Raw genomic sequence first — 20,789 nt, forward strand, 5'->3', positions numbered from 1 at the left:
ATAGATGACAGGACCTAAGAGGTCAAAAAACCTACCCAATGAGAAAGAGTGTGGTAAGACCCAACCAAGCCTGCATATACAGACACACCGCAAAACCCAGCACCATCTTTTGCTCTAACTGCAAGGCTTAGCTGATTCCATGGATGGATTTACAGCACAGATTTTACTGCTCAGGCAGAGATTTATTGAGCTGTAACAAATTACAAGACGCCCTGGAAACAGGTTGCTAGTGCTCATCCTGTGAGATTGCTGAACTCCACTGACAGACTGGCTGAGATGAGGGCAGTGCCTCTGGGCTTAATTTTTGCAGTAGCTGCCAGGAAACATACACTACAGATTTAACACGTCATGTTACTTGAAACTATGTACACATGCACACAAAAAAAAACCCTGAAAAGTGTAATTCTGGTATAAAGCTGAACCTGTCAGCAAATAACAGTTTCAATTCCAAATTCTCACCCTTCCAAAACTCCCCTTGCCAATTCTGCAGAAGTGTGAGATTATTTTGATAGCAAGTTGTCTGTGACAATAATACAAGTATGCTCATTTCTTACGAAGAAAGAAAATAATACACAACTCAATAAGTCTGTTAAAAAAAAAATCCTGCAGAGTACAGACATTCAGTGAAAACAGAGATCTAAACCAATTCTACATCATCTATTTTAAGACTTCATACAGAAGTTATGTCCATTCAACAGACTTGCTGCTGAATCTGAGGAAGGCTCGAAACCTCACAGTCCTTCACTTCCAGGACCAGTTTGCTTTCATTCAAAATCTACACAATGTTCATTTGATTATTCTTTTCAAAAACTGAATTTCAGCTAATATCTAGAATCATCACACACTGCATAAGGACTGTATTAGAAGTAGCAAGCCTTTCAAAAGACCACTTCAACTCAAACCCTGCTTTACTTCTCCATCCCAACAATCTCAAACCCAAAGTCCACAAAATAGCCTCAGGGATAAAACATTAACTACCAAATCTAGTGAAATTTCTGTCAAGAAAAAGAATGGTATTTTTCATATTCTGCAGTTTCATTAACATTATTTAATATTCGTATTATTTCCCTTACTGCCTATATTGTCTCATTAGTGCAATAGTCAAACAATACAGTTAATCTATGAAGATATGCTTTCAAATATAATTACACAGAGTTTATTTTTGGGTTTTGTTGTGTTTTTTTTTTTCTTTTAGAATTACTTGCTGAGTGTTTAGAAGAAGAATTATAAAAGCCCATAGTTTATTGCACATATTTTGTGTGATGACAGTTTTTAGTTTTTGCATGAGAACAGTGGTGTTCCTGTATACATTATGTTTCCAATAACAAATCATTGAGGAAGGTATTCCTGTAGCCAAACTACTTCAACAGCAGTTGTCCAGTATCTCACCAATAACTCTGTATAAAGACAGGTCATTAAAGGACCTGAAGAAATCCTAGGATACCAGATAATGACTCAGTCAGCAGGATCTGAGAACAGGGGCTATAATTTGCCATACTGGAAGTGAGACCTCTTCAGTTCTTTCATAAAGGATGTTGGGTTTAGAAGAGTGGTTGGACAGGGGGAGTTTTGATGAGCATTGTGTTGAGAAACAATCAATATATACCAGAAAAAGAACAAGATCTTTTCTCCCTCAGATTTGGATGAAAAAGGAATTGAACTATCCCACAGGACAGCAGAGAAGGGGAAATCATCTGTGTTTAATGGTGCAGCATATCCTCTTCATAAAAAAACCCTCTATACAACCCATCATAGCTGGGGGAAAAAGGCAGTCACCTGAGAATCTATGCAATAGAATAGCAGAAGCTAACATCTTTCTAAAAGTTGCTAGTGTGTTAAGTGGCACTGAAATGACAAAGGCTGAAAACATTACACACTGTAAAAAAGTAGGGAGGTTATAAAAATACCCTTTAAATTACAGGTACTGCTAAACCAAATGGCTTGTGGAAGCTATATTCCACCAGCACAGCTAACATAATTTCTACAGCCAAGATACAATTGGCTAAAATCAGCTTTTCTTAATTTAATATATATTGAATAATACAACAGAGAGGAAGACACAATTCTGTCTAAAGCCACACAGCTTCATTCCCAGAGCAAAAAAAGTATGATCTCACCCCTCAGCTTCTTTGGTGTGTTTTGACAAATTACTGAAGAACTCCAATTCTTCAGTACCACATCTATTAAAGAATATTTATAGGCTCCCTCTACATGCACATCCCCTCCTTTTCACTAAAAAAGACACGTCTCTAAGAATGACTAACTAGAAAGGGGAACACAGGAGTCCTTATTGGTAATTACAGCTGCAGTAGAGTACCATCCTCATGGGCTTACCTCTTCCTCCAGGGCTCCAGGAATCGCAAAAGAGAGGCTTAAATTGAAGAAAACTACTGAGAGACAATTACCACTTTATCTCAAATTCCATTGTATTATCCACAGGACTGATGACTAACTTTATTGTGGAAGTAAGAGCTGAAATGAGATGTTGTATGGTTGAATGGGAAGTAGTTAGACCTGGGTGTGGGTATCTTCCCATTAAAACCTGAGGGAAGGTTCTGAGTCCTTGTACAGAGTAAAAGGCTATCAAACAAGTTTTAAAATGCCCATGAGGAAAACAACATTACAACTCAACAGAAATCAGATGAGAAATATCTCTCTTGGTTGTTACCTGTCCAATGTTTATAGGGGAAGGGGGAGGGGAGTTATAATCCTTTAAACCCCGAGTGCTAGAAAAAAGTGAACAAAAATAATTGTAATTAAATGTATACAGACAGAAGAAAAACTCCAAAATTAGTATACCACCATGAAAAATTAAGCTTTTTGGTTTTTGTACATCATCAGAAGTGAAACTGGGAGACACACCAGTCACTTCAAATATTGCACATGGCTGGACATTTTAACAGCTTTTACAAATAATGCTTTTGACATCCAGTATGGCAAGTACTGCTAACAAGAATAACAATAAGAATAACAAAAAAAACCCCAACACAATCCAGCAACTTTTCAAATATAAATTTAACCTGACAGCAACCTTGTAAAAAGTTTGGGAATTTAAGAAACTCCTACTCCTTGGTAAGAGTTTCCTATCAAGACACAAACAGAAATGAAACTGAATTGGGAATAGAAGCACTGATGCATGTGTAAGCAAGGAGAACTCTCAAATGTGTGTGTACAAAATGTGTGTTCTCTCATCTGTGTGAGAACTTGAGCAAAGTAACTGAATAATTGTAATATAAATTATAACTTTTTTTAAAATCAGTACTGTTCATTCACTTTTTCGAAGGCTTGATTACTGATAAACGGATTTCTTAGAAGAGAGGAGGAAAAATTTCCAAATCATTTATATTAGTCAAATGATAGAACATGATGGTTCATTAATTCAAGCAAATTTAATTCCTTAATGTAAGAATATCAATATATCATACAGATCGTACAAATTTAGCAAGCTAACTTATGTCTACTTATGATCCACTATTATCGTTTAGTTAATTTTTTCTTGCAACAGCCTCATCTTGCAAAGATTTATAGCTCTTTAATTTTTATGCTGCAATACACTCCCAGATCTCAGTGGAACTATTCATGTCATTAAATGTAGAGAATACACATACATCTTTTGTAAGAATAGAGCCCAATTCTCAAACCGAGCTACAAATTCAAGTAATAAGTCAGTGTTAAAGTAGGGGGGAAAAGTCTGACAATTGCTTATATCACTCATTCAGTTATTAGAATGTACGCTAAGGAGGAGAGAACGAAAAACCTCTCCCCTTTAGCAGAGCATCTAGGTAAACCATTCAAGGGATGTATTCTGGGTAAAGACTGACAAGTTGCGAGTCTGTGGAAAAATTAAAAATGAATATGTAAAAGAATGTCTGCCTATTTTAAGGTAATTCATGTTTTCATCTCAACATCTGAAAATACAGACTTTGTTCTGTCACTATTTTATTTCCTTTTGTAGTTATAGGCACATTTTTAATTGAATAGAAATGCAAATAAATGTTAAAGGCAAATGTTATGTTAAAGCAGAGAAATAAGAAGAGCTAAATCTTGGTGGAGCAAAATCCTGAGCTAGAAATAAAGAGAAGGAGCAGGTTTGTATTGTTCTTCTATGCCTAAATTCGCCTGAGTTGGCTTCAGTAATGTAGAAGTTAGGCATCTGTGCTGGATTACAGTTCTTTTTTCAGGCACCTAATTTTGGGTGTTTGTAGTCCCTTTGTAATAATTTGAGATCTAGTCAGTGTTTTCAACAGGGACAGAAGGAGAATCATCTCACCAAAAGCAACCATCAGTTCTAGTCATCTGAACAGTGGTCTCTGCTCCACCAGGCATATTCACTGACTCTCAGGTATCTCCATTGACTCTAAGCGATGCCTGGGCACTTGTTCCAACTGGCATCTCCTTGGATACCATGTCTCAGTTTGGACCTGAACCACAAACCTCATCAGTGTCAGTACTTGTGGCTTCTTTTCTAAGGCCAGAGAGAAAAATAAGCACCTCTCAAAGAAAGTTCATCCCTTTCAAAGTCGGTATAGAACAAGTAGGATGAACTGTCTCTCAGGGGTGCCTGCCCCACTCCCAGTACCACAAGGCAAGGTTCACTTTGAAACAGATATACTGAAGGAGACTCATCACACTTTAGAAATATGTGATGCTACCCTTTAAGCTTCAGACCACTGAAATAAATTCCACTAGTGGGACTTCCTGGAAGGGTTGGTCCTCAGCAGAAGTTTGCTCTTCTGAGATCCTATTTCACTTCAACCAGAATTCAGGCAAGCCCATGGGAGCCTGACTGAATGGCAAGATGAGCAGTGGACATGCAAGCTTGGGTTATGTTGGTGTGCATGGGGAGCCCATTTGCTCATGGAAAACCCAGCTTTTTTGCCCACACCCCATCCCTGAACATAACAGTTTAGTAACGGTATTGTAAAAAGGATGAACTTCCAGGATTCCCTCTGTATGTCCAAGTGATTCTTTATCCACCTAACAGTCCACCCACAGAATCCATCTCTCTCCAGTTTAGAGCAGGATGTTGGGGATGCTGTATCAAAGACTTTACAGAAGTCCAAGTAAATGACATCAGTAGCCCTTCCTTGACTACTGATGTAGTCACTCCATCGTAGAAGGCCACTAGATTGGTTAGGCAGGACTTGGTGAAATCATGCTGGCTGTCCTGAGCCACATCCTGTCCTCTGTGTGCACTAGCATAGCTTCTCAGGGGGATCTCTTCCATGATCTTCCCAGGCACAGAGGTGAGGCTGACAGGTTGGTAGTTCCCAGGGTCCTCCTTTCTACCCTTTTTAAAGATGGGTATAATGTTTTCCTTTTTCCAGTCCCATCGGACTTTACCTGACTGCCATGGTTTTTCAAATATCATGGAGCTGGACAACTACATTGACCCATTTCCTTAGGACTCTGAGATGCATCTTCTCGGGTTTGTTCTGGAGAGCAGAATAAGACCTGTTATATACACAGCCCTTCAATGAAGGTACAACAGACACATCCCCTTGGAGGAGCTAACTCAGTGTCCATTGCATATCTGAATGATCAGGAGACCTAGGTCACATCCAACACGACCAGTCAGGCTAAGCATGATGCTTTTCCAATGTCTCTTCACTCAGCATGTGTGTGTTACACTTTTAGTCCCTGGCTCCTTTTATGGACACACTGTTTCTTCCCCAACAACAGAATCTGGTCAGTCTCCATAAAGGTGCATGGGCTTTTGAAAATTTACACTTGCATGTGCTGATACCCTTTGAAAATGCTCCCACCCCCAAAAGAGGGCAGAATTCCTAGGAACTTAGGCAAAGCCGACTCTGTCCTAAGTATTTCAGTAGTGGAGTAAAGTTGATATGCTGTTACTGAAGCTAAATAACTTTACCAAAACTTAACTAAAAACCCAAAATTACAGTTCTTATATGGAGACCTGTAGGACTTCTAAGACATTGCTGGGGGAGAGATTGATGGCCCTGTGGCAAGCCATGGGTAGGGTGGAAGAAGACCCCAGGGGAAGCTGTGCAAGGCCAGTAAGACCTTTTTGTGCCTTGTCAGTGAATTTTCATGAAGAAGATTCACCACATTTTGGAATGATTAAGCCCTGTTTCTGATTATTGAAATCTGAGCAGATTTCAGTGCGAGGAGACACTGCTGCATTGTGACTGAAGCTGTACTGAATGCAATATCTCATCATCTGTTCTCATCTCTGCGTCTGTGCTCAAAAAGATGGACTTTGTAATGAACTATGAACAGAAAAAAGGCACATATCATCGAACTGCAGGGGTGTGGACAGATCCTGCAGCTAAACCAACTTAGGCTTTCATGACATGAGGTGCTGGAAAGCAGTGCTGGGGAAAGTGACCTGAAGATCCTGGTTGATGGCAGGTTCCATAATAGTCAGCAGTGCCCTGGCAGCCATGAGGGCCAACTGTGTCCTGGGAGGCATCAGGAAAAGCATCACCAGCCGGTCGAGTGAGGGGATTGTCCCTCAAGGGGGTTGGCCTCACCTTGAATATTGTGTGCAGTTTTGGGCACCACAATATAAGAAAGATACAAAGCTCTTAGAGAGCATCCAAATGAAGACAACAAAGATGTTGAAGGGCATTGAAGGGAAGCTGTATGAGGAGCTGCTGAGGTCACTTGGCCTATTGAGCCTGGAGAAGAGGAGATGGAGGGGAGATCTCATCACAGTCTACAACTTCCCTGTGAAGGGAAGAGGAGATCTCTTCTGTGTGGTGGCCAGTGACAGGACCTGAGGGAATGGCCTGGAGTTGTGCCAGGGGAGGTTTAGGTTGGGTATCAGAAAATGATTCTTCACTCAGAGGGTGGTTGGGCACTGGAACAGTCTCCCCAGGGAAGTGGTCACAGCACCAAGCCTGACCAAATTCAAGAAGTGTTTGGACAATGCTCTCAGGCACAAGGTGTGACTCTTGGGGATGGTCTTGTGCAGGGCTAAGGGTTGAACTCGATGATTGCTGTGGGTCCCTTCCAACTTGGCTGAAAACCAAGGACTGAAAACCTGCACCGCTGGCAAATATATGAATTTGTGTTGTGACACTGTAAGAGAGAGGTTGAAACAACAAAATATTTTGTATGTTCTAAAGTTAGAAAGAAATTTTCAGTTATTTTGAAGTCTTCACAGTTTATTATCACTCACTGATTAATAAACTATCAGTTACATAAATGATCAGCCAGTGAAGTAGGTTAATTTAGAATATATTTAGTAAAGGTGAGATTACACCTATCCTCAGTACGTATTTTCTGAAGTTTAAGTTAGAGGTAAAGTTCTGGGTCCACTGGACTCATAGGAAGTTTGTAACTGATCCCTGTAGTACAAGATTTCACCAGCTATTCCGTTTATTCAGACAGGTATTAAATTCTTGACTTTGAACTTCTGTTTGTCTTCACTGGCTTAAGTGCATTTCAAATGCACAGAAAAAAGCCTGAAAAGGAATAATATCCACTATGTACATGTGACTGTCACTGCAGCATCCACAACAAAGTCAGTTATGACAGTTCAAGTCTATAATTTCTAGCAATATTGGTAGTTCTATTTCAATCTTGCACAAACAAATTATAGAATGCGTGCTTCTAGTATAGTTAGAGCATATCCCTGTACCCTGAAAACTGCTTCCATTCACAGTATCTCTACAACTGCCACAGTAAAAAGGTAGAAAACTAGTGTTGCAATAACATAAATAGTAGATTCTACCAGTTTAAAATCTCACATACAAGAATTTATTTAAAGAACAAGGACAAACTAATATTGTCAGTTTACACCTAGGCAACTTGTGGTGGCTTAATAGTTCAAGTATCACAGAATCACACACACACAGAAGTTGCATATAAGTGTAGTGGTTTTTCATTGCATGTTCCAAGAACAATTACAATAAAATTACACTAACTGTAATAAAAATAATCTTCATAACTTTTACCTGGCAAGTTAGTGCTGCTCATTTGGCAGGCAGTAATTTGTTAATCCAAAGTGGTCAAACTATTGTGATTTATGTGACTGTACTCTTTTCATGTAACCACTGTTGAATATCAATTCCTTCATACATTATACTGAACTTCACACTTGGGAGAATCCACCTCTCCCACATGGAACAACTGTGGCTCAAAATGTGTGGACCACTTAATGGTTTTGATGATTTGCCCATCTCTTATTTGGAGCAAGTCACCATTTCATGCAATTTTTATTTAGCCCTCTTTGCAAGTGTGAGGTGCTTTGAACCTGACAATGATAAGTGCTTCTATTACACTGAAATTACAGATAAGACAAAGATCTTTCATAAGTCCTCATAACTGTAGTCTTGCTTATCTCATTTTAGATAAAAGTGGCAGCTACTTGGACAAATGGTCATTGTTGGATACTTTTTAGTGTATACTGGAAAAATCGGTCAGCACAAGGATTTCCTGCTCTACATGGGTGAATATCACTACTTTTAACACATTCCAAGAATTTGGAATAATAAAAGCAGAGCTGAATTCAGGACTCCAGGTTTTACATACCTGAGCCACACTTTCAGCAGACTGAGAGGGACTAACTATATCAATATGCAAAATATCTGGTTTGGGCTACAGATAGTGCTATTTAATAACAATATTTCCTCCCTGTGAATTTGCAGCAAAGAAGCACTTCTGACTTTTTAGCCTCGTGTTTCCACTGCTGGCAGACATGCAAACACAAGGTGGTAAAAGCCAGTTCCCTTTAACTACACGCAAACTGCAGTGCTGGCTTAGAAAGCACCCAGGGCTCCCCACCCCCCCACCTCTCCTAGGCACAGACTGCTTCCCAGAGGGAGAAAGAGAGGGTTGCAGGAGAGAGGAGGAGAGGGGAGGCATCCTCTGTGCACTCCAAGGTGCTGCCTGAGTGTAGCTAGGAGGTACCCCTGAGAACTCAGAACTCCCAAAGCTCTGATGTACAGCACTGTACAAACAACAGACACCCCATAATTCCTGATGAAAGCATACATTAAAACACATAGTCTCCGTAAAACTCCACATACTGCTGAGGGCTTAGGTTCAGAAAGGTTACAGAACTGAGCCCTCAGGACAATTCAGTGCTGTCTGTATTGCAGCAGTGATATTGACAGTGATCAGATTGGATCCCTTGCACTGCACTACACGCAGATACACAAGATGGCAGTTTTCCACCCAGGAAGGTTTTGTGTTCTAAATTTAAATGCGATCCCGTTTATAAATAGCGAGAGAACAATGTCATTAAATAGTCTCTCTCGCCAGCGTCATGATGATTCCAAATTACATCAATGGAAGCAGAGAAAATTAACAGCTTTGCCTTAATCCTTTGTATGTTATGTTGGGGAATGTGTCAACATGATTCTGTTCCCAGAACTTCCATTCATGTAATTTGTCTGTAAAAAAACCCTCACAAGATAAAATGTCCCTAAAGACAAACTATCTAAACCAGAAACAGTAAGAGAATTAAGGTAAAAAGTTCAAAGTTGATTGCACTGCCCATGTAAACTGCTGAGATTGACTATGTTTCTTAAACAAACAAATAAACAAACAAGAATCACACAAGACAAAAAGCAAAAAATTACCTTTCTTACTTTCTAGTGGAAGTCATCTAAAGTTAAATATTGATTCCTTTTCTTTAACAGTTGCATAGCAGTTGGATACAGAATATGATCCAACTTGGTTTCAGTGTATTGCTCAATAGAAAGTGTTGGTTCCCATTATATTACTGAAGCTTATGGAGGTATAGTTAAATGCCATGTAAATACAAGCCACAGAGCATTTCACCAGATGGTTGTTGAAAGGCTCATGTAGGCACTCAGAAAAATCTACAAAGATAGCATTTTTAATGGCAGTAGTTACTAAGTGCACCTCTAGAAGCAGTACAAATATCAACAGCGATGCAGGAAAACAACTAAAAAGGGAATAGTTCTGATGTATCACTGCATTGCTTTAGTTTCACATGACTCTTATACAGGCAGTTTTCCCAGGAATCAGTCCAATTCAGTTTTGGTGGACAGAGTTAGAGTGATTTTTGGCAGAGTAACATAGCAATAAATAAAATTTTCTATCAGCTTTTATTATAGATTTCTCCCTGTCTGAAACCACGAACTTGGCGATGCAGTGTAAAAGCCCTGATTGACCAATAACAAAATTTTGCACTCCATGCAAAGGAAACATTGAGGCTCTTTGCCAATGCAATAAAAACCAAACTATGTAAAAAACCAAACCAAATGAATACAAAACACAGAAAGTGTGGGTTTTAAGGTTATTAAAAAGAAATAAAATCAATGAGCTATTAGAGGAGTTCAAATTGTAGTGCTTTTATTAAGCAAATGATTGTGGCATACTTGATGAGAAGAAACTCATAGTACATTTATCGGATGTACAGTGATATATTTTATAAAGTACTAGCATATATTCTTGGTGCAAGAGCATATTCTCATTGTTAAACAAACAAAGAAAGAGTTGAGGTTTTGGTCAGAATCATTGGCTACCACAACCAAGAAACACGTAACCCTTGTTTTCTATAAGGATTTGTTTGTGGGTTTTTTTATAGTTCTGTGGTATAAATGCTATCTGAAATTCAAACATGTCTGATAATGATTGCCTGGATTCTGCCTTTTTGTTTTTTTTTTTGTAAGGCGAGGGAGGGTTTTTACATGTTTTACAAAAAGTAATTGTCAGTTTTCAGAACAAAGTCCCTGCTAGCATGCATCAATTCACTTGTTTTTTAGGCAGATGCGTAATGAAAAGATACCTTTTGTCCTCAGAATGTTATCCAAAATTAAACAGGATTACAAGGTGCAAACTAGTCCAGGCTTGACTTCTTAGTGTGAGAAGTGTTTCATGTTTAAAATCGTGTTTAAAATGCATAGACTGGGGATAGAGTGAAACATATTTCAGACATGTTTCTAGATACTTATGTGATTATGCATATAATAAATTCCCCAAAAAATCAAAGCCATCTTCAAATAAAGCTTATGAATGCAAGCCATGCAACCCACATGTGGATCTCTTCCCACAAAAAAACACCTTAGTGGAGGAATGAAAATAATAACATAAATTCTTGTAGTTCTTGTGATATCTTTGTGCTTATTCACAAGGCTCCTTTTAACCTTGTAACACTAACCTGCAGAAGAAAGGCTCAGTAGGAGGAGGCGGCCTTGAGTCCGGAGCAGGGATAGAAAGGAAAGGAGCAAAGGGAATTCACAAGTAATGCACTATGTTAGTCTTCTCCAGCTCTAGTCTTTCTTTTTTCTCTCAAAACAAAGAGGAAGATTCCAAGTGAACTTGCCAAAAATCCAAAGGAGGTCAGAGATGATCTGCTGATCATTCAGGTTAACAGCCTTCTCAATCAGCAGTGCTACATCACTCTTGATCCTAAGAATTTTAAATGTCCAGCCTCACTGATTAGCCAGTACTAAACAGTTACGGATGTAACTGTGCTATTTTTAAATTATGATTTTCATTAAGAAAACTTTTTTAATTCTAATAATTTTTAACAAATCTGTAGCTGGTTAAGAGGACAAAGTCATCTGATTTGTAGCAACTTTCCTATTCCTTTGGGATTCCTAAACCAAGTTGGTTTAACCGGTAAACTTTGGCCATACATTGAAAAGCTCTGGTAAACTGGGACATGCATTGCAGTTTCTTCCTCCCATAAATGCCAGTAAGACTCCTGAATGAATAATCTCTGGTAAGTTATACCCAGTGTTTCAGTTCCAAGTGAGAAAAGGGCGTGGAATAGACTCAGGTTTCCAGAGTTGCACAACAATAGGAAAAAAGGGGAGAAATAAAATCAGTTTAGCTGACCAGAGGATGGGTAAAATACAAAAACTAAATACAGCAAATCCACTGCATATTCCTTGTCAAACATGGCAGCTCTGACAAGAGAAAAGACTGAATTGAACAATTTTAGGTCTATTATGAACAGCTGAAAACCAGCACGTTGCAGAAGATATTTGCTAAGAGTAAGCCAAAGACAATTGTGATGGCAAGTAATTAAAAACTGGCACTGCTTCCATACATGGGAAATTATGTTCAATTCACTAATTCTGCAGATTTGCTCAAATCTTGATAAAACTGAATGGGAAACTGCATACAGACAAGATAAAAAACATGATGAAATTTACTTCTGTGTAGCCAGCGCTTACAATCAGCACCCCAGTAGAGCTGATTATACAATTAATAACCAACAGATAACCGCCCTCCAGATTCATAAAAGTAAACCAAACTTTTTTCTTCTTACTTCAGAACCATTTTACTTGTAGTTTCCATCAAAACTTTTCCCTGCTAAAGAAAAAAATCAATGAAACTCCTTAGTAATTTTAATGTCTTGACAGATTTGTTAATATTTGAAAGCTTTAGAAGAGGAACACAGTTGTAATTCTCATGACACAGCCCACAAACCACTTCAGTTCCACTTCATTTTTGCTGCAAGTGGACAATGTCCAAAATCCTGGTCACTGCTGCTGATCACTACTATTTCCATTGCAGAATGCAGCTTCTATGGTCTCTCAGGATCTTAGCTGACTAGTGGAACTAAATGCTTTAAGATATGAGTAGGTCAGAAAGTTGCTGCAAAACCAAGGCCACCTCACAAAACAGCATTTCACCAATACATAATGTAGCTGCATATATACAACTATGTGAAAAGTGAATTGTGTAAAAACCCCAACTTGATAAGGCTACATAACAAGTGTTTTCCTGTGAATCAGGACTACATGAAGAACAACGTGAAGATAAAATAGTACATGGGCACCACAATGAGCACCATACAGAAGAGTCCACCTACCATGTGGGATTCCAGTTGGGAATTGCTTCCTCTTTACTCGTCTCCTACCTGAGACTCTGCACATGTTGAAACACATGAAGGTGAACCCCAAAAATGCCTAGCACAACAGAAATGCTAGCAATTGTCTGTCTCTTTCAATTTTGTTTAGCAAAAGAAGTAAAAAATCAGTCCTGTTGTCTTTCATCCACTCTGCACCAGATGAGTCCTGTAAACAGCAAAAGGAGTCTTTTTTCCTTGTGACAGGCTAGTGGAAAATGCAGAGAACTCAACAACCAGGGCTATAAGAGCAAGAATGTGAGAGCCTGAGTGCAGCAGAAATAGAAATTGTATCACAGTCACACACAGCAAGCAAGAACACTCAAATACCAAGCTGGCAAAAAGGTCATAACCCATGTCATGTATGCCAAAGCAGGAGGGTGAAGGAGTTTTTGAATCCACCAGCAAGTACAGTCATGGCCTTTGAAGGAGAGAGACTAGTATGGTTTCTGTGCTAGAAGAACGGGCAAGACATTTGTATCCTCACCCTTGGATATCCCAAGGCTTTCAAGAGTCTTCTAAATAAAGTTATGTTTGAGGGCCTTGGGAAGAATGGGTTGTTTGTGGGAAAGAAGGAGTTAAAGGGGAGGGTGGCCTGGGCTGGAGGAATGCTGGGCAGCTATTGAGAGCACTGTGAAGATAAGAGCAAGGCATTAGGGGAGGAGAACAAGTACTGTGGGGATCACACTGGGGAGTGCAAGGCCAGAGAATGTACCTTTACTGCAGAAGGGCTAAAAACAGCTGCTGTTAAGGAGAGGATGGTGAGGATGGGAGGAAAGACCAAAGAAAGACATTTCAGATACAACACAGTGTGAGGGGAAAAAAGAAAACTGAGTTGGCTCATGTGACAGTAGCTGTTACAGTGGTGCTGGAGAAAACACAAGAGAGAAGATGGAAAGGTGAGGATCACAACTCTTACATGAAGATAACTGACAGGTAAAATGGATAGAGCAATACAAACCAGAGGACAACTAGAAAAGCAGGATCCTGACAACTGGTAGAGAGGGGTTTGGAATGATCCCAGTCCACTTGGTACTGCTCCTTGTGAAAATTAATCACCCCCAGCTGACCAACGCTGATCAAAATTACCTGCCAGAAACAGCCTGTGAAGCCACCAAATGGGTCATGTGCAATACCCAAGAAACACCCAGCCTTGGGAAATGAACTATGGAAACTGCCAGAGTTGAGACATGTTAAAGCAGGTGGAAGTGGTGTCTGTAGAGTTTTGTTTGTAAGAACAAAAGCCAAATGGGTCCAGTCACATGTTGGTAAAAGAAACTACTGTCTGTAGTTAATAGACTTGTGCCAGAGGGAGATGCAATTTAGTTATGGTGAGATAACATTCAAAACTTCAAAACTGGAGGATTCACTCATCCATTGCACATGATTATGGGTCCTCTGAACCCTGATAACGTAAATGGGCTGGATTCAGAAAGGCAGGCTCCAGGAAGAAGGAAAGCCCAAGGAACCTAACAAAAGGGAGAAGGTAAATACATACAAATATAAAAGATGCAAGCAGCTATAATGCTTGCTAATAGGCTTTGAGGATAAACAAACAAGGACCCTGGTAAGTAAGGACAAGATGGGCTCCTGTGGTTCTGTGTATAGGATTTGACTGCAGTACAGCACAGAGGAACTTTTTATTCTTATTTTTCCAAGAATGCTGTGTGAGTCCTAAATAAGGTATTGGAATTACAATAATTGAGTTTCCAATCAAAAATTGAATGCCCAGGAGAAAATAGAGCCAAATGGAATAAGAAACCACTAACCACCTTCATGCTTAGGTTGGCAAAACCGTATGCTAGAAATTAAAGAGAAGATCTCAAGTCAAGTGTCTCAGCCAAGAGCAGGTGATCTGCAGCAATATGGAAGCAGCACTTTCAGCTCCACCAGCTGAGGAACATTCAGATTTTAAGACTGGGCAGCACCATTTACCCAACACTTGGGGCCACAGTAGATTAAGGTGTAATTAGCCAGGAGAGCCTTATAGTACCAATCCTATTGAAGATGTGAGTGGTCCTAGCTTGTTAAGAGAGTTTAGTGCTGTTACTGATGTCTTGAAACACACTGGGTGCCCGAGAGATACAAGCATACCAAGGCAAGTCTGTGGGGAGGTGTGATGGTATTGTATTCAGCAAGACAGGAGAAAAATTACATTTTAGGCAATGGTCTCTGATTAGAAAATGGTCTCATTCTGGATCTCACTAATAATTGTTTGTGTAGGGATAATGCAGGAACAGTAGTAATCTTGGTTACACAATGGTGAGTGACAGGCAAGCCTCAGAAACACTTGGAACACCACAGGGCTGAGTGGCAAGAGAAGTTTGTACAGGTATGCTCAAGATAAGTTAGTGCAGAAGGATTAAGGTACTTATGTTAGGAGCCAAAACCACAGAAATCATATGAATGTCCAAGTGAGGCTGAAGAAGGATTGTGATTCACTATTTTTAGTCAAGTGATTATGGAGTACTAGTTCAATGACCCAGTTTATATAATCAACCAGTATATCACAGAGTGATGAAAGGATCTGGAGTCTGGATATCCAGGCAGTAAACACTGTCACTCTGCAAACAGCACCTAGTACTTTTAAACTGCCACAACTTATGGCCACAGAAATACAAGGTAAAAAGCAGTTTTCAGTCATGGACAAAGAGATTTTTAATTCTTTTTTACCTTGGTCTGTTGTTGGGTCTGGTTTTTTTCCTTTCCCCTAGAAAGGAGTGCTGGCAGAAGTTTATTTCTAATTTTCAAGAGATGCGATATGACTTCACATTTCTCAAGTCTCACAATGGTCCTACAGTTTGCCAAGCATACATGACCTGGATGTGTGATAAATTAATCCATGAGTGAAAGAAAAATAAAATATCATAGATGCTGTAGTAAATGCCTGCTGCTTTTGTTAAAAACTTTAGATTTTTTATAACTATTGATATTCGTAAATCATCCATACACACAAAATTTTGTGTTAGACTAGTAAGGAACAAGAGAAAGATCATTCAGCACTGTCCATAACTCTTGTGACTGCTAAAGGAGTTTAGTGCACAATTTATATGAGAAATAAAAACATTTAACAAAATTTTAAATCTACAGACAACTGAAATATTGCTCAAAATTACTCTTCTGTGTTTTAAAACAGGAATAAACTAAGAATTTATACAGTAAATTTTTTAAAACTCCTTTTTCCAAAGTACAGACATCATGAAAAAAAAACAACAAAAGCAGTTTTTCCAGATCTGTTTTCAGTATAACAGACGTCAGCCTTAAATCACTTTTTGTCACTAGGTACTGATACCATCAGACATGCTGTGAAGGAGTGAATTATTGAAAATAACAATTTGGTTTTTTGTAAAGCAATTGGCACTGCAGTTATCTGAATAGCTTCTTGGTAGGAACTGCTTGCAACCTACCTCTGCTTTTCCTGAACTGATTCCTGTGAAGTTACAACCCAAAATTCCACTCAATGGTAAAATTAGACATGAATATTTTAAGAATTGTTATGTTAGTGTAACTTAACAGCTTAAAAATCAGTAATAGCAACCTTATTTTAACATTTGACTTTACTAAGAGTTTTTAAAATAGCACAGAACAAAAGCCTGCTTAAATGAAGCAGGCTAGTAGTAATATTAGAGTGACAGTTGCACTTAAATTTCTGTTTTAGTTCTGTATTTTCTTTAAAGCTGACAGTCTTTCCCAAAGGCTCTAAACTGGTGGATCACAGAAGGGGCATGGAAAGCAGTGAAAAGCTCAGCCTGCCGGTGTGAACATGATTCTGTGTTGAGCAAACTAGCCAATTAATTGCCAGCTGCAGTTTCTCTTTCAGCTGATCCCAAACCATCCCTTTTGCTTCTTTTCTTATGTCTTTGACCTTGCTTCTACAAGAGAGCAATAACACTGCCAAGAATACATTGTTGCAGTGACATGACATTACAGCATCCCTATGTCTGCGTCATGGAAGACGTTTAGGAAGTGGGCTGGGGAAAGGAGAAGCAGAGATAGGAATGTTCACACTATGGGTCAGGGCATTCGCAGGCAGCTGGATGCTGGGCTGCAAGCAGAGCATTTGCCCTCAGCACATTAAATCCTGATGGGCTGTGGGCAGCTCTCTGAAGCTTGCCTCACTGACCCCTGTCTGAGGGAGCCAGTGAAGCAGGAGGCTGACAGACAAACTGGCTAAAAAGCTGCTACTTCACTTTTTTGAAAACCCACATACATATTTAGGTTAAACTTTATTGACCAATGTTTCTTTCTGCTATTTTTCTTTCTCTGCTAAAGTGAAGGACAAAGGGTGTCTCTGCCAAGAAGTGAAGGAATCTGAGCATGACTGGGGAGGGAGAAGCTAAGTTCTCTGCACTTCCCAGCATCAGCAGGTAAGAGGGCTTTCAAATGTCAGTATTCTCATCCATAATGATGGCCTATTTGAAAGGCTGGAAAAGCCTCAGCAGCTCGATGCAAAGGGAGGGTTCTTTCCTATTCATCCAATACCTTACAGTACCGTGCTTTGTGAAACCAGAAAATAGTTTTCAATTACCATATACTTTTCTTTCTATGGTTTTCCACATCATATACAAAGGAAAATTTATAAGCTATGCCTATTGTTCTCCATATTTTACAAGAAAAAAAATCTTACAGTACAAAGGCCACTGTTGATTTCAGCAGTTGATCTGGGATCAGGTACAGAATGTAAGGTCTGTGTTTCTTCACCCCTTTCAAATACTCTTGATGCAATTTTAATAGGAGTGGCATAACCACTGCAGTTTAGTGCTGTCTTGGCAATAAATGAAATGAAAAGAACTGCCAGCACAACATGCATTCTCTATTCTAGGGACATCTTGTTTTTTCAGTGGTTTTAAAACTTACTTAAAATTTTAAATGCATTAAGTTTAATCTAACGTGTAAAACAGCACTTCCAAGAGCAAAGTTTGCACTGGAAAAGAAAGTGGCATCTTTTCTTCCAAATACACTGAACTCAAATTATTTTTGAAGATTATAGCAACCAAGAGCCTAAAAAATCTCTCTGCTCAGTAAATTTCCTTGAAGACTACCACATAGAAATTTTAAAGCTGTTCCATCCCATATGAAATACCACTTTAAAATCATGAAGGAGAAAGAATGGTTTAAATGCACCTTCATTAAAATCTTAATTATTTAAAATATATATGACTTGTATTAACTTTTTCTGTTAACTATTATGAATTTCTTTTCTTTAATTAATTTGTCTTATGGTGGTTATAGGCTTAAGTGGGTGCAGGCTTTACCACAGGACCAGTATCTTACCTGATTCCAGCTCTGATACCATTCTGTTGTGGATCCTTTTCTCACATGCACCACCAACTAGTATCGTAAGGGCAGCTTGGGTTCAGATGCCTTTATTCGCAGATTAGAAAGCATTTGATAAATTCAAGGTACTTTCTCTTTGTCTCTGATCTTGAGCCTTCTCATTGTGTGCGTACACAGTGCAGGCTTTTATGTCAGAAAATTATAAATATTTTCAATCAGCTCCTGTTTTAATAGAGCTTCAAGTCCTACATCAGCAGCAGAGGTACACTGCACCAGCTGAGCTTCACCATTGCAGTCTATAAGGTAATAATAGTCATTTCAGGGAAATTGCAGCCTTGCGAAGCTCTGCTGTATACACACTCTTCTTCACTGTAATACAAGATTTACAAGGCAATATGTAGGAACTGGAACCTTTTAAAACCCGATGAGGATGTCTGAAGTAATAGAGCACTTTACAACAGTTAATGGTAGTGGATGGATGACAAACATGAGTCATGATAACACTATATTTATGTAGAGGTGTGAGCAAAACAGATGTTAAGCCTCCTTTTTCTTAATGCTCAAACATGTTTTTTCCCAGTGTCTTCTTTAACTCAAGTAAAATCTCTTTCCAGTATAAATTCCCTTTTCTCTGTTTGTTCTCTGCACAGGAAGGCAGATACCCCTCCCTTACTCCCAGCCTGCCCACTACTAAGCAGGTAGGGTTTCTCATGAGTTTGCAGATCCCCACATACACAGCTACTGCTCAGCACAGAAGCAACAGCTATGGTGTTGAACTAAACTCTGTGTCATGCTTGTGTGTCCTTTCCTTTTCTCACAGCCTGAATATTTAAGCAGAAAAATGAAAACACTATCCTGGCCTGTCCAGGAGCCAAGGAACAGCTGCCTAGTGGTGTTAAAAGCTGACTCACCACCACCTCCCTCACTTTCACTTGCAGATACTTTATCTTATCAAAGAAGGTCTGCTTTCCTTATTCTGTAACATACTCTTCATGTTATACGCACAAGCACCCTTCGATCAGCAATCAAAGGAAACAAGAATTAAGAAATGGCTGATCCAAACTGTCACACTCCTTTCAAGGCCAGTGGGTTTTGTACTTTGTTTGTTTGTTTACGTTGTCTTGCCTTTGGAAGCAAAGACTGTATTTTGTATTCCTCATGTCTGATGTGAAGTAGCAGTAACTTGATATGAAGGACATCTTGAAATATTCTGCCTTTGTGAATATGAATGTAGGAATCTGCAGAAACTGTGAATGAACATTTACAACAAACTGTGAGCCTCCTACTGATGCACTCAAATACAAAACAGGAGGCGAGAGAGAGAAGGAAAGGAGATGAATTTGTTTTCCTAGCAAACAGCTGTCTTCTTTAACAGAAGAAACTAAAAAGAAAACAGTGTGCGAAGAGGCCAAAAGCTGCATTAATTACAGTATTTTTAGATGCTACAAGCACAATTTTGATAAACACTCTAAGCTGTGAAAAAAATGTACTGTCAATGCAATTAAGTCTTTTTCATGGTGCAGCGTCATCAATGCATTTGCCTGCTGAGAATATATTGTGGGCTGTGCTATGCAGTTACCCTCTTATTAATGATTCAAGGCAATCAGTAGGGACCACACCAATTCCTGGGGGATGCCACAGTAAGCAAGCACAATGTCATCATTTAATTTCTTCTCTTGACCTAATTACAGAAAATGAAGACTCAGTCACTATTAAGGGCCAAATTCCAGACGTGGTTACAGAAAAGCAACTCCCATGGGGTTAAAACTAACACGTACACAGTTTAGGAGCGAAATTTGGCACAGAGAGATCACTTCTTGGATATTTGGAGGGATGATATTTATTTGTTTATTTATATCAACTGTAGGATATGGGAAGGTGACAGACTAATCCTATGCTAGCTTTAATGGCTAGGCTGCTGCTAGTTACTTATACCAGCAAAAAACAAATCCTTCTAGCTGGAAAAAAAAAAAAAAAAGCTGGTTCTTGTTTCTTAGCTGGTTAGTATTTCTATTTAGCCAAAGCATGGCATTAGAGCTCTTGTTTTATCAGGGTAGACCTAAAAGTCAGCCTGAAATAATCTTTTTGCTACTGGCACCCACAACTAATGGCATCAGCCTATAAGTCACATTGCTTTCCCTCACTGACATGAAGTCCTCCATTTCATGCCGATGGGCAGTGATCATATTATCTCATGAAGTATTCAAAGCTGAGTGAGGATACACAGCATATTTGGTTTTGTAGCCTTCGGCACTTAGAAAACACTAAGAAGTACAAAATGCTGTAGCACCTCCTTCAAACAACGTTTTCCACCATTTGGGTAGCAAAACTGTCTTCTGCTTCCTGAATCAGTTCCCTGTACAGTATTTATTCTTGCCCAAGGACTCAGTTATTGCATTCTAGTACATCATTGTTTCAAGCAAGGATAACTGAAAGGCCAACATTAGCACCATTGCCAACAGCAGTGTTTCTCTGACATGCAGAAATTTTCTACAGTGAAGGTGAAGCTCCTCTGCACTAGAGAAATAATTTTCTCCAGGGCTAAGTGTTTAGAATGTACTTCTGAATAACCAAAGGGTATCTATGTGCAAAAGCTATTTTCAGCTTTGACTTCATTTATAAACTCAAAGCATCTTCACAATTCTCATTTTTCCCATAAGGAATAGATGCAAGAATAGATATGATGGACAGCAGTTCCATTACTTTCTGC

The 20,789-nt window shown here is 39.1% G+C and overlaps 1 protein-coding gene across 4 annotated transcripts in view; it reads right to left on the bottom strand.

The window, feature by feature from the left end:
- FGF14 (fibroblast growth factor 14) overlaps nucleotides 1-20,789 on the bottom strand; it is a 393,310-nt gene that overhangs the window by 213,314 nt on the left and 159,207 nt on the right. The gene's annotated exons all lie outside the window — the stretch shown is intronic.

This window comes from Myiozetetes cayanensis, unplaced genomic scaffold (assembly GCF_022539395.1).
Source record: "Myiozetetes cayanensis isolate MyiCay16 unplaced genomic scaffold, myiCay2020 scf5-8, whole genome shotgun sequence".
NCBI classification, from domain to species: Eukaryota; Metazoa; Chordata; class Aves; order Passeriformes; family Tyrannidae; genus Myiozetetes; species Myiozetetes cayanensis.